Raw genomic sequence first — 15,438 nt, 5'->3', positions numbered from 1 at the left:
AACTGCGTTCAACAAAAATGTGAACGAATATTCCCTGAATGGGTTTCCAAGTTCTACAATGGATCGAAGGATGACCTATGCCATATCACATCTATAATCTAGGTTTAAATTAAGTTTCACAAGAGAGAAAACTATCAAAATGGTCTACAGTGACCCTCAATATCTTTAATTACTTATCTAACTTGTCGTAAATTACAGTGACTGATGTGGCTTCTCAATAACTATATAACAGAAAAATCATCGCGTTTCAGATTTTTACTTCAAGTGGCAAATGTGAACCCAAGAGCTTAAATTGACGATCGACACTAGTATTTTGCAAAAAGGGGCTGTAACAGATGAGACTTCTGCAGTTCTGAGTGAAGCCTTATGCGCTCAAAAGTGCGACATCGCGTGCTTTCATTACCTTGTCGGTGTTTGGGCAGCGTCAGGGCATCGGCGGGCAGCACAGCTCCGCTCACCTCGCCATCTCGAAAGAAACTCTTCTCTAACTTCTCCTTACTACATTTACCGAAGTTGGTTAAAAAAAAAAAACTATCTGGCTGTGTTTTCATCTGACCAATCAGGGCCTCAATGTTAACCTTAAGCTCCGCCTACAAAAATTCTGTCTATGCATTGAGAAACATTATACTTTTCGTGGTGGGGCAATGTTTTTAAAGTTTGCAACGTAACAGAGACGCTAAAAGTCTCACGCTAGAACCTGTAGCTGGTGTGGTCCTTTTAGCGTTATCGTTAGATCTATACTGTTCTTCTGGAGGGCGCTATCTATTAACATGGGCTGGGGGTGGTCATAATGTAACAGACACGCGAAAAAGTCTCACGCTAGAACTTGCAGGTGGTAGTGGCCCTTTTTGTGTTATCGTAAGATCTATACTGTTTTTCTGGAGGGCTCTAGCTTTTAACGTGGACTTGGGGATGGTCCTTGACGTAACAGAAACGCGAAAAAGTCTCACGCTAAAACGTGCAGGTGGTAGTCTTAGAGGTAGCTGGCGACGTGGGGTTCCAGTCCGTCCCTTATCGTAGGGCCTTCTAGCTTAACACGGTTCTGCTCTCGGCTTCTGTTCTCGTTTCTCCGCTCGGAACTGCGTCGGTCTCACGGTGGGAAGGTACGACATGCATTTAGGCATTCTTGTGTTAGTCTGTGGTATTCCATTTGCTCACTCGTTACTCGTATTACTTGGGTTAAGTTAATGTCACGATTTATTCGGAGCTATGTGACATACTACTGTATTTGCTTATCATGTCAGGGTTTTCATGGAAGGTGTCACCTTACACTGTTATCGGTGCCATGCGTGCAATGATCGTGCCAAGCACGCGGTATTGAATCTTTATACTATCGTTAGTGGTGCGAGATCTGCACGACCTTATAGCAACAGTTATAGTTCCGCATTATTCTGTTACACTAGGGGTGAGTTCACGTAAAGAAAGGGGAAGAATGTAAGATTAACGGACTCATTTATTAAACAGTCGAGAATCGAATAATAATACAACCAAATGGGGATTGGGGGAAGAAAGATTCGAGTTAAGCAGCCTGCCCCAACGTACGTTCATAACACGCCACGATAGCAGGAGGAAAGGAATTTTAGTAATGATCGCCGTATTATCAAACAGAATCCCATTTAGTAAAGGAAGGGGTTGCAGGCGTGCAACGACCACCACCAGGAATCAGCCAAAGACTAAGAAGATGCTACTGTGCGTCAATCGCTCGGTAGCCTCCCGTACTCAAGCAATCAAACCCGCAAGACGCGAAACTATTGACAGTGACCTATCAGGTTCCCTCTGGGCCGCAGGGCGCGAATCTACAGTGCACGTCGGCGCTCATGCTTACCGAAGCTCACCTCCTGGAAGCGGCTCCTCCGGTCTCCGGCACGGTCACACTACAACTGCCCTACTGCCGCTTTGTCCACTATCCATCCGTGGAGGATGGTTGGCGCCTACCCGCGAAAAACGGGCGCGCACCTGAACTGGCCAATCGTAGGGCCGGAATTTCACAGGGAGGCGACCTCGCGACGTTAAAGTCGAGAAGAAATATCAGATACAAAGTTGGTAAGGCAGGTTGGGGAACTGAGAACAGGAGAAAATTTGGCCACTACTGAAAATTCAAACGACACCACGTGCTACCCTGGCGATCGGAAAAAGGATGGGAACGGGAAGCCATGATGGCTGCCCTCGCCCATAAATAAAGAAAATTCCTAGCGCCAAGCTCCTTTCACAGATCAGTGGGAGACAAACTGTAAAAATCGTCAAATAAATATGGCGACCCATAGAAATTATTAATATTACCTGAATTATTATTTTACCGAATACCAGAATGCGTGGATTAAAAATATGAAATACGAGCACTGAATGGTGAGTGAAGTGCACGTCTTTCAACAGTTTCAGAAACGTGTACGGGCGAAAAATCGTGCAACTGTTAAAAAGTAGCCGCCCAGATGAACCAACGAGCTACAACTGAAGTCTCCTCAAAGGCCGTTCAGCACACAATGCTGTGTATGAGCCTCCACAGCAGGAGCCTGTTCCACGCACTCACACTGATTACTGTTCATCGACGACGAATGATGCTATTTCCACTCCAGTATCACACACAAATGGACCTCCAGTGGAGCGCGACAAGTGGCCTTTTCAGATGAACCACGTTTTCTCCATCGGACAGGTGTTAAGTCCCTGTAACAATCGTCTGAAGCGTCCAGGCCAAAGGAGGGAACGATGTGGTCTAGGAAATATTTTGGTGGCAGTCCATGAGTGACCTTGTAATTCCGGAAGGCATAATGGATCAGCAAAAGGATGCATTTATCCTTGGAGACTATCTCCACCCCTAGATGCAGCGTAATTTTCCCCGGGTCCATGGTATGTACCAACAGGAGAATGGAACGTGTGACACAGCACACAGTGCCCGGTTCTAGGAGCGCCAGGATTACTCTACTCCCCGGGCACCAGACTCCCCGGATCTAAACCCAGTCGAGGATCTGGGGGACCACATCGACCGGGCTGTTTGCACCACGGATCTTCTACCGAAAAACGTAACTGGTCACGTCACTGGCGTTTGCAGGACTCAAGATCCCTCTTGATGCCTTCCAGAACCTCAGTGACTCTCTTCCTGCACGTCTTGTGCTGCAAAAGATGGTTCAAATGGCTTTTAGCACTATGGGACTTAACATCTGAAGTCATCAGTCCTCTAGACAGAACTACTTAAACCTTACTAGCTCAAGGACATCACACACATCCATGCCCCAGGCAGGATTCAAAGCTGCGACTGTATCAGCAGCGCGGTTCCGGACTGAAGCACCTAGAACCACTGGCCACAGCGGCCGGCAAAGAAATTTTGTTGAGTGCAGTTCACAATCTGCCTAGGGCCCTTATGTTCCACCTCTGGCTTTCACAATGTTGTTGATTTGACTAGAAGTTATTCGAGGCAATCAAGTTTCATCAGATGATGACTTAAATGATTGTAACATATACCATGGTTACACAAATGGTACAGCCGCGAGGGGTAACCGTGCTGTCTAGGACGCCTTGACACGGTTCGCGTGGCTACCCCCGTCGGAGGTTTGAGTCGTCCCTCGGGGTTGCATGTGTGTGTTGTCCTTAGCATAAGTTAGTTTAAGATAGTCTAAGTAGTGTGTAAGCCTAGGGAGCGATGACCTCAGCAGTTTTGTCTCACGGAAACTTACCACAAATTTCAAACTTACAAATGGTACAAATATTTCTACTTGTCGGATACTGGCCATTTTACATATGTAAAAAGTGTATGTCTGAAGTCAAGAAGATTACTTCTGACACAAATCACCAGTACGATATTTTGGCAACTAAATCGCTTTTATTTTGCAGTCTCATTTAACATCTCTTATTCTTTAACATAATCGGCGTTACTTTTACTGTCAACATAAACAGTCAGTCCCTTCGCATGAAGACATATTGAGATCTTTACATAAAGTGCAAAACAAATAGATTTCGTTTTAATTTGAAATGAGCCTCTCTGATTCGTCGTACCACAGGGCACCTTCGTACTAGACTGTGGATGGCGGAAGATGACAACGCTACAGAGCCTTATTATAACACACTTTCGTGCAGTGGACGTCGAGACAATATATGATTTACTATGGAAACTTGAGTCCGCTCTCTGTTTCATGGTCAACCAGACACAGACACAACACACACACACACACACACACACACACACACACACACACACACACACACATTCACGACTAATGTTTTGTCTTTAAATGATGGTACTTAAATTTGCATGGGTGAAATGTATAAAATACTCTCCCTTTGGTGCCAGTGACATACTCAAATTAATTTTTACAGTTAACACTGTGTATATGTATAGGGCAGCTAGCTGTAAATGCAGTAACATGCTACAATCAGTATTCCATCATTAGAGAACCCATTAGTTAGATAAAAGTCTGAGTAATCTGTCATAAACGTTCCCAATTCTTCCTACACGAACACTATCATATGGTTACAACTCTTCCTCTTCTTTTTCGGGACAAGGGGCTACACTGGAAAACTGGCGGCTTAATCATCGATACTTTGTACATCCGTCAACTAGGGCATCGCCAATCCCACTGTCCCAGCAATTGCCTCGCTATCGACATTCTAATAGGCTGCCCAAATTGTCCCACCACTATTTTCCGTGGCAATGGATCCAATGCAGTGCATATGAGCACGCAGATAATTATTTAATTAAATTAACCTGGGAGCTTAAAATTACATTGTCAGGTGCGCTTTCGCACGTCGGTTGAAATACGTCGCTTATAATTTCACAAATGAAACTTCTGTCTGCCCTCCTCTATTATAAATTTACGGAACTACACCAAATAAACACAAAACATAAAACGATTTCAGTATTAATATGAAGAATGTGTGTAGCACACCAATCTACCCTGCTGATAACATGGGGCATGGTTAGATTTTCCATATCGCACATCGGTTTCGAATTCTATTAACAGTTGACACTATAAACTGCTGCGGTACGAAATACACAAAAATCATTGGAGGAAGAACAGTACTTCAGTATCTTACGCTACCGCCTTTCCTAGCCGACTACTTGCTGGTGCTTTGTTTATATCTGCATTCTAGAGGTGCTGACGTCAGATGAATGTTTTCCTCAACGGTTTTCATTCGTATGTTACAACATTACATTATAAACTGTTATCCAATGTAGAAAACTTTGGGTACAGTAGTGTCCAGTGTACTGCTGGTCAAGTTGCTGCTGCAGATGCAGTATGTTGCACCAGTACCAACGCCGAGCACGACGGTCTTCCCGCACGGACGTACTGTACGATGAGCGGTCTTCTTGCGACCACACACTCTCGTAGCCTCCGCTGCCAGAGATCATGTACAGTGGCCACATGCCTGCGAAATGCATCTGCAGTGTTGCAGAATCGCAGAAGGAACATCTAACTTCTCGTATCCTCATAACGCGACCTCGCTCAAACTCAGCCAGTAGTTGATAATGATGTATTTGTGTCCTTGAAGGCATTCTTGACTAGCATCAACTCACCGAGTTCAATTTCAGAGGCAACTAACTCTCACTACCTCTACAGTGTGTATTTAAAGCAAACCTGATTCGCATCCTCGTAGTAGCGCAGCTAGCAGCGGGCTTATGCATCTCGTGCGAAAGTGGAGGGTCATAATCTCTCAGATGTAGAAACACACCTACGAATTTTCGTTTTTGTCGCGTAATTCCTTTTTGGTACAGCGATTCTTTTGTTCATTGTATATTATAAACTACTTAAATATGTAGAACTATTAACATTTACAAACGCTGCACCAAACCCAGTCTCATCCCTCACAACAACAACAACAGTAGAAAGTGCCAAACACTGTTTGTCGTGTTCTAGTGCGCTTTATTTCATGTGATTCTAAAAACAGTGAGTAGAGTGGAATATCGACGTTGCAGCCTACCCTACAGGCGCGACGTAACTCTCTCCTACTATTATCAGCCAAGCACTTATTTTTGTGAAAACGGAGGGGGCGGTAGAGGGTCAGGCATTACATCCGTCACAGCAGCAGTGTGCTTGGGCAGGTGGAATAGATTGGAATGTTAAACGGCCAGGCGTCCTGGCAGGACCTTTGATAACACCTGGACATAAGAGACAGGCAAAGGCGCAAGACGTTATCAGCGCTGGAGCTATGAGGTGGTCGAGCAGCCCCGTGTCCAGTGCCGGAGGCGTGTCGCAGGTAGAGGGAGGCCGCCCCCACCGGCCCCCCGCCAGCCCACCTGCCACCACCGCGGGCGCCGTCACAGCCAGAGGCGGCAGCAGCAGCCCCCACCCCCGCCACCACCCCCGCATTAATCAGCCGCCCTTATCGCGCCGCGGAGCGACTCTTTCAGGGTTAATGGAGTCCTCAGGGCCGGTAAATAGCGCCACAATAGACGCATTAGGCGGGCCCCGCAGCACCGCCGATAATAAAGGCCGCCGCGCTCCGGACAGACGGGACACCGCGAGACGCGGCGGCGGACCGTGTGCGCCGGCATCGATCGGCTGCGGCGTGAGGCCATCCCAACACCAACAGTGCTGTAGGGGCAGCGGAACAGGCGCTCTGCTCTTTCCCGCCAACCAGTTATTTTGTAAGATGGCAAGAACTATGCCCCTTACATGAAGTCATTAAAGATCACCTAACTCACGTTGAGCGAGCAGTAGGGCTGAACAAAATGACTGACAAGGCACAGTGCATCGTGTAGAGGGTATAGTATGGACGTAGTGGAATAATTAATGTCGGGTGATGGTTTTAAAGTAATTCACACGACATGAAAACTTTGTGGAAACGAGTCGCTTTACTGGACGCTAGTTTACCCCAGGGAAGTATTTGACCGTGGCCGGCCGGAGGAGCGGCTAAGGGAAGCGACAATAGGCAGCTTAGGGTGGCTCGAGCTCTGAGAAAGCGGTAGCGGTGCACGGCATCCACGTGCCTTACGATGAGCGACAGTAAGTGGGTGGTTGACCCCGACTCCATGCTGGTGTACCGGGAAACAGACGGAGAACTTGTACGCCTGTTGATAAATGCCTGTCGTCCCATTTTCAGGGAAACATGGGAGAAAGCTACGCAAAGCTACGGTGGAGTGGTCAACAGAGGTCACAATATGGGTGTTCGTGACTATAGAAACTTCACGCTAAATTCACGGTCTGCAGAGTCTGAAGTAAATCAGGTGAAGAGCGACAGAATGAAATACGCCGGCCTCCGATGGGAACACAGGACTAGGAATTTGAAGTACTCTCCTGGGAGTCAGAATTCCGGAAAAATTCGTGTTTGTGCAGACGCTAACCTTGATGGGTGGCCTGGGAGGAGCTAAATAGCAGACGTTGAGAGGAAGGGAAATTTTGTGGGAATTTTTCACTTCCCAGAGCAGGCATTGGTCGGTACTAGGAAGCGACACATAATTAACGCGACTTGCGCTGCAATTGGCGTAAGTGATTTTGCTGGAGGGGAAACTGAGGCAAAGAGCGGACTGGCAGAAGTCTCCGCAGAAGTCTTCTGTTCCCAGCTTGCCTAGAATGCGGACGTGGCATTCTTTACTCAGCTTGCCTGAGAAAGAATGAGCATCTCTGCAGATTAGGACTTGAGACAGAAAGTTTTGGTTCAGTTATGTACTGAGCAAGACAGCTAAGAGTGAATAGACGAGCGCAGCCTTGCAGCACCACGAGGTCGGCCGACGTCGACACGACGCCGCTCCGCCACGCTGTATTCACTGATATTGCGCCCGCTCCGGCCACTGATTAATTTGTTGGATCACGTCGGCAAAGTTTCCACGAGGGTTTCATGGGCTTTGAACGGTAGAATTCTTCTCGGACTTCGCTTTACGCCTGGGTCAGTCAATAGGAAGTACTTTTGAGTTATTGAGGTTTACTCCACGCAAACACAATTTATTACCACTGCCTTGTAGGGGAATCATGTAATGTGATGATTGAAGGTCGTTAGTTAAAATAAATTTGTGATAATCGACTGCATCTGTTTTCAATCAAGTAGTTGAAATCCCAAGTCACTTTCTTAATTAATTTTATGTTCAACATTTGCATCTGTTGTTCAATAGCTGCATACAAAATCAATGTTCACCCCTTTTAATTAAAAGTAATCAATAATGAATAAATTAATGTCAACACTGCCACCGCAGTTCAATCAGGAGTCACAGGGCCTTATTACTGTCTTTGCGTTATCCGATATTGTGGCAGTTTTGCACTCTCTGTTGATCTGTCAGTCAATTAGCTGGGGTGAACACACGCCAAAAACAGATAAGTGACGGGTGGGGTGTTACAATTTAAACAAGATTGTACAAACCGGTAGAAACCGACCTCGCGGGAGATCAGTTTGACTCCTGTCCTTATAAAGGGTATCAATTATTGAACTATATGAACTAAAATCCTCGTAACTTCTGAACTGTTTGCGTTAGGACGTTCAAACTGGACGCCTTGCCCCGGGGCATAGTGCGGATTTTGATGTGAATATGGTTTGGTTTAGCGACGAAGCCAACTTCCATTTGGAGGGTTCCTGAATAAGCAAAATAGATGCGTTTGGGGGACTGAGAACCTGCGTTTCGAGATCAAGAAGTCACTTCAATCTCAACGGGTGACTGTGTGGTGCGCAGTGTATATCACAGAATAATCGGTACAATATTAATTGATGGCACGGTGACTACCGAACGGTATGTGGAGGTTTTGCGGGATGATTTCATCCCCATTATGCAAAGTGACCCTGATTTCGACAAGGTGTGATGGATGGGAGATGGAAGTCAACCCTATCGAGGCAGGAGAGTGTTTGATGTCCTGGACGAACACTCTGGGTTCCGCATTCTGCCTCTAGGGCACCCAGAGGCCACTAGCATGGGTCTCGATAAGCGTCCATACTCTCCGGATCCGAACAAGTGCTACTCCTTTCTGTGGGGCTATATTAAAGGCGAGGTATACAGCGATAACCCCAAAACCATTACCGAGTTGGAAACAGCCATTCAGAAGGTCATTGACAGCATCCATGGTCCGACACTTCAGCGGGTCATGCAGAATTTCGCTGTTCGTCTGCACCAATGATGGCAGGCACATCGAACATGTCATGACCTAAATCCAAATATTTCTAGTGACGTTTACATGTTGAAAAAAGAGTGTGCACGCCGTAGTTTGTAACTAATTTATGTTTCTTTTTCGTATATCTCAATAATTGTCACCCTACCTTAATCAGTTTGGCATTCTGATTACTACTTCACAGTGTATTTATTCCCTTTCGAAGTTTCTTCTAAATAATCCAATACAGCTCAAAAGGAACAATAATGTACAGAATCACAATACCAAAAGGAAAAGTGAAGTTCATAACTCCACATTTAGGTTGTATTTGGCATCAAAATGAATGCACAGTGCCGCAACAAAGTTTTTTTGATGGACAGTGTAACGTGGCTATAATTTCGCACCTTATAAGCACCCATCCACATACTTTGCCGTGATCTACAAACACAATTAGGTATCATTTGATAGGCTGTACATTGTAGATATGATACATCAAGGAGACTGACACTGTCAGGTACGCCTTATCAATAATTGTTAATGCTTACTGCATGAAAGGCGACGGAGCGTCTTCATTATCAGAGCGGCCAAATGAATGATTGCCTATACTCGTAGAGGTTGGAACGCCAGTGGAGATGAAACAGCAGGCGGAACTCAAGCCCCGGATGGAAGGCCCACACAGGTGTGTTGGTCGTGCTTAAACACAGGAAGCAGCTAGACGGACGTCGTGGTACCTGAGCGCGAAGACACAATACAAGGGTGATCGGCCGCTATCGGCCGCTATTGTAGTAGGGCCGGAAGGATAACCGGGTAATACTTCCGAACTCTGCAAATTTTGGACCCAGGTGCGAGGAACGAAGAAGCGGCATCTCGGAAACCATGCAGGTTGTGTTATTTCCGAGGATATTTACCCAGAAGCGCGCCATTGTACGAGTATAGGCTTTTCCTAGCAAACTTTCCGCGCTGGACGACGAAAGACTAAAATATGGTTTATCGGCGTACGGAAGAATCTGTAGAGAGAGAGAGAATATTCAGTCGTTTTGAGAATATGATTCGTTTTCGGAATTACGATGGTGGGGAGCTGAGCCTTGCTGGGAGGCCAGCGATCGAGAGACGATGTCTTCCGTTGTGAGCGCCTGTGTGTGAAGATCGCTCGATATCAGCTTTGTTGGTACAGATGGACTTGCTGTCTTTGCTCTGAGGAGAGACCCCAGCGGTATTTGCTGCCGCCCTTGCGGCACAGTATAAAATGGACTCCTCTACAATATGGTGTACAGAGATTTGCACGTCACAAGTGGCACAAAACGGGAGGTCCTCTCGCCATAGTAAAAAGCCGTGTGTAAAAGGGCAGTGCCCAATTCGATGACGTGTGAGGGTCACATCATCCCGCCAGAGTAACCGGCTGTAGGAACGCCACGGCCGGATAGTTGATTTCACCAACCGCGGCTTATTGTCCGTTACTGCCAGCCACTCATCATCGCACAAGTGCATGAACTCCCTATGTAGTGCAGAGAAGACTGCCTGCAGGGGAATAGGGCACTGTGCCACATCCTGCCCTCTGCACGATTCCTTGGCAGCCCGACCGGCCTGTTCATTTCCACGTATCCCCACATGCCCTGGCACCCAGCAGAATGATATGTGCTTTCCCTGCCGTTGAAGCAAGTATAATTGGTAATAGGTGGATACAAAAATATTTGATCACTTGCCCAGTGACATAAAATGTCTGACAGGCAGGCCGGCCGTGGTGGCCTAGCGGTTCTAGGCGCTTCAGTCCGGAACCGCGCGACTGCTACGGTCGCAGGTTCGAATCCTGCCTCGGGCATGGATGTGTGTGATGTCCTTAGGTTAGTTAGGTTTAAGTAGTTCTAGGGGACTGATGACCTCAGGTGTTAAGTCCCTTAGTGCTCAGAGCCATTTGAACCATTCTGACAGACAGCAAAGGCAAATTTGAAATAAACGGAGAATGTTTGTCCTTGACAACTTCTTCTGTTCCGTAGAATAATTTCTATTACTGTAACGTGTGTAATGTGGTGGACACGACTTAGTAACTCATAACATCTGTAAATATTTCTCTTCAGAATGTAATAATACGTACAAATTAATTTGCGACGTGTTTGTAAAATGGTTTGTTAGCCGTACCACGAAGACTTTACGTAATCCTAAAACTCAATCACGAGATAATTTGAAAAACATGTACAGCTGGTTCAATATAAATGAAACGTGGAGTTCGCCGTCCATCGTGATGAGGTAGTATAGATATGTAATATCTTATACGCATTTCGTATGCTACCGTCGGTGGGAATTACAATAGTAAAATTTTCAATAAAATGTCAAGTAATAATTCAGCGAGCAGCCTCGACCTGAGACGATGTTAGTCACAGATAAGATAATGTGGACATCGTTGCCTACGTTCTTATGTTTCTCTCCTTTCCGTAGAAGAAAAAGTATATTATGAATGATTAGACTTGCATTGTCCATCTCGATTAACTGTCTATAGTGTGTGTAACAAGAGTACTGATCCGCCATTAGCAAAAGCATAGGTGAACAAATTTAGGACGCTATTGTAGTACTCGAAATCTATTTAAGGAGCGGTTCTAATGGGTATAATAAGATATGGAGTTATACACATCGGATAGCCATATATACATTGTGCGAGACAAACAGAAGATAATAATAAATTATTAAATATAACCTCACATTTATTATTTATTATGAAACAGTAATAGCCTTTAAAGTCGTGTTTGCAGATCCTGTCCCACCTCTAAAGTCCTAATCATATTTTTGAAAGGTATTTTCCACACTTATTTGCTTTTCCTGGGGTGCACAGGTCGTAACTTAGAGAATTGTCGAATCCGATACGTTAAAGCCTGTGCAGAAATTTTTTTTGGACTAAGAATACATCGAAAGAAACACAATCTCCAAATTTTAGCACTGAAAGTGTACTGAAAACAGTGCTGAAGTTTGCCAGATTCCTAGCTCGCCAGGCAGTTCGAGAAGTGTACAGCCCCCTGTCGTAGCTGTGGCAGACAGCGCATGTGCAACCCGGCAGTTACCAATCCTTGATTGACGACTCTTCGGTAACCAGATAACCACCTCGTAAAACCCGATCGTAATTTCTAAAGCAAATTTCACTTTCCGTTAATAGTTCCTCTGACACAATTGTTTACAGTTACTAAATGCACGAATCTGCAAGTCATTTAATATTCATGATAATTACCAGTTGTCTTTGAGATATCGCCAAGTGTTAACAAATGGAAATAAAACTGAATTAATTTTCCTTGTGATCCCTTCACATAGGCTTACTAATAGCATCTCTCTTCGTGGAGATTCCATAGTTTTACAGTAATGTGGAATCCAAATAACGTTTGCAACATTAAAAGGTAACTAACTACATATGTGTTATTTATTAGTTAATTTCTTGGACATTCATTCCAATGATGTTGACATTTAGTTAGAAATTGTTGAAATTATAGAAGAAAGGGAAATAACTCGAACAATTCCGTGAATTCTACTTCGAACAATGACTTTTGTCATAATTAAGACGCAGAACAAAAATCAGGATACCTTCCAAGCCCAAAGAAACGATGTACAGTAGTAGCCTTATGTGAGAAAGATAACGCTGTAAATTGTTTGGTTCAACAAAGGCGGAAGAAAGAACTTACACAGTGTGCAAAGCCGGTTTTTTTTCGTGGAAGCTGAACATGAATTGTATAAATGGAAGAAAGATTTATACGAAATACGACATATGCACGAAAATAAAACTCCTAACAATGTGGAAGAAAAACTATTGAAAGATTTAAAACTACGGGTAAGAGTCAATGTATCGATACCGAGGGAAATCTATGAGAGTGGGTGGTCTGAATTGCAAGTGAGATGGACATTACTAATTTCCAGGCTTCTTCGACCTGCTTAAACAGATTCAGGACATTATACGGCAAGGGACAGAAATTCTTAGTTGACATGAAGACGAAGCTTCTTGTTTCCAAAATGTTCAAATGTGTGTGAAATCTTAAGGGACTTCACTGCTAAGGTCATCAGTCCCCAAGCTTACACACTACTTAACCTAAATTATCCTAAGAACAAACACACACACCCATGCCCGAGGGAGGACTCGAACCTCCGCCGGGACCACTTCTATGTATAAAAACATTTAGTCAAGTTTCTTGCAAACTGCACTTTATCTTTTCTAACGAAAATAGACGGAGTTGCTTGTGCAGTTGTGGTGAATACCACGGCACATTCGCATACAAAACTTTATCTCTGTCTTCAGGAACATCAAGGCAAATTATAGAGAAAATATTAAAAAAATAAGACTGTTTACTTGCCAAAGTCTTGTGATAGACTTAGTAAAAGCTGGAAAACAGGAGTAGAATAATTTTCAATGTTACATCCAAAACGTCTTCTTAATGTCTGCAGAGAATAAGTCATTGCTTTTGTTGGACTTTCGGCCTGGACTTAACGACACCACTACTTTTAAGAGGACGACGGAAAGACGGCTAATGTGATAACAATTCCACCCAGAACTAATAGCGTGATTCACCCATACGACAAAACATTTTTCAAGAGTGAAAAACATTTTTCAGATAATTGTGGAACAGTATAATTTCCTATAGCTCTTTGTCATCATCGGAACAGTATTGTTAAACTTCCGTCGTTTCTGCATTGTTAGTTTGCATCACCACATTTTACATACTTGATGAAGGTGTGCCTGGTACGCAGCACAATATGCCGAACAAAGCCATAACCATTTGTTACTCCATTCCGTTTCTGTCTAAATGAAGCTATTAATTACTGTAAGCGGCTCAGTGCATTAATTTATCTTTTATCAGGTGTGCCTGGTGCCAGGAAAATGTTTGTTTCCATCATACGACAGATACGTCGCATCTTTGGGACGGCTCAGGGAATAAAAAAGAAATTGTTTCATTGCTACAAAAAGATACATTATTCAAAAATTATTACAAAAACTGTGCTACAAGATTTGTTACAAAATATTTAATGTCAAGCAATGAAGACCGATTCATCGAAGTCGTCTAATATCATACACTGCTCGGATTTCCTTTCCTCTGCTCCTCACTTGTGTATCAATTACATGTGCGTCACTTTATCTGTCGATATGAAATGATAGTTACTCAAAAACTTAATAATGTGCAACATTTTTTGTATTGTTTAAGCGCTTAAAATTCACGTGTGTGCACTTTGGACTTCACGTTACAATGAGCGGCGTCATCTTGTCACTGGTGTCTCTGCCTATTCGACGATTCGAACTCTAAGCAGGAAGGACTGTACAAACCGCTGTTGTACACTGAGCTGACGAAAGTCATGAGGTACCTCCCAATATCGTGTCGGACCTCCTTTCGCCCGGCATGGTGTAGGAACTCGACGTGGCATGGACTCAACAAGTCGCTAGAACTCCACTGCAGAAATGCTGAACCATGCTGCCTCTACAGTTGTCCATAATTGCGAAAGTGTTGCAGGATTTTGTGCACGAACTAATCTCTCGATGTTAGGTGGTTTTCATTGGGGCGATGTGGATGGCAAATGAGTCGCTCGAATTGTCCAGGTCTTGAAACCAATGACGAACAATTGTGGCGCGGTAGAACGGCATATTGCCATCCATAAAACTTCCATCGTTGTTTGGGAAGAAAAGAACAGCTCCAGGTAGCAGAACATAACTATATCCACTCAATGATCGGTTCAGTTGGAGTACATGACCCAGCTCATTCCGTGCAAATACAGCCCACACTGTTATGGAGCAACCACCAGCTTCCAAAGTGCTCTGTTGACAAATTGGGTTTATGACTTTGTGAGATCTGCGTCACACTCGAACACTACCATCAGCTCTTACCAATTCAGATCAGGACTTACCTGACCAGGCCACGATGTGCCAGTAGTCTAGGCTCCAGCCAACGAGCTCAGGAGAGGCGCTGCAAGGCGCTGCAGGCCATGTGCTGATAGCGAAGACACTGCCATCGGTGGTATGCTGTCGTAGCCCACTAACGCCAGAATTTCGCCGCACTGCCCTAACGGATACATTCATCGCACTTCCCACACTGACTTCTGCGGTTATTTCACGCAGTGTTGCTTGTCTGTTAGCAACGAAAACTCTACACAATCGCCGCTGCTCTCGCTCGTTAAGTCTATGTCCGTGGTGATAAGTAATGCCTGAAATATGGTTTTCTCGGCACGCTCTAGACACTGTGGATCTCGGAATATTCAATTCCCTAACGATTTATGGAATAAATGTCCGCGTTGAAGGTTTTTTAATTCCCGTTGTGCGGCCATTATCATGTCGGAAAACTTTTCATATGAATCACCTGAGTTCAAATGACAGCTATGCCACTTCCTACCCTTTTATACCTTGCGAACGCGATACTACCGCCATCTGTATACGGGCATACCACTAGCCCATCACTTTTGTCACCTCAGTGTTAGCGGTTCTTTA

This window comes from Schistocerca gregaria, chromosome 5 (assembly GCF_023897955.1).
Source record: "Schistocerca gregaria isolate iqSchGreg1 chromosome 5, iqSchGreg1.2, whole genome shotgun sequence".
Classification (NCBI taxonomy): Eukaryota; Metazoa; Arthropoda; class Insecta; order Orthoptera; family Acrididae; genus Schistocerca; species Schistocerca gregaria.
The sequence above is the reverse complement of the archived record's forward strand: the minus strand, read 5'-3'. Positions refer to the sequence as shown.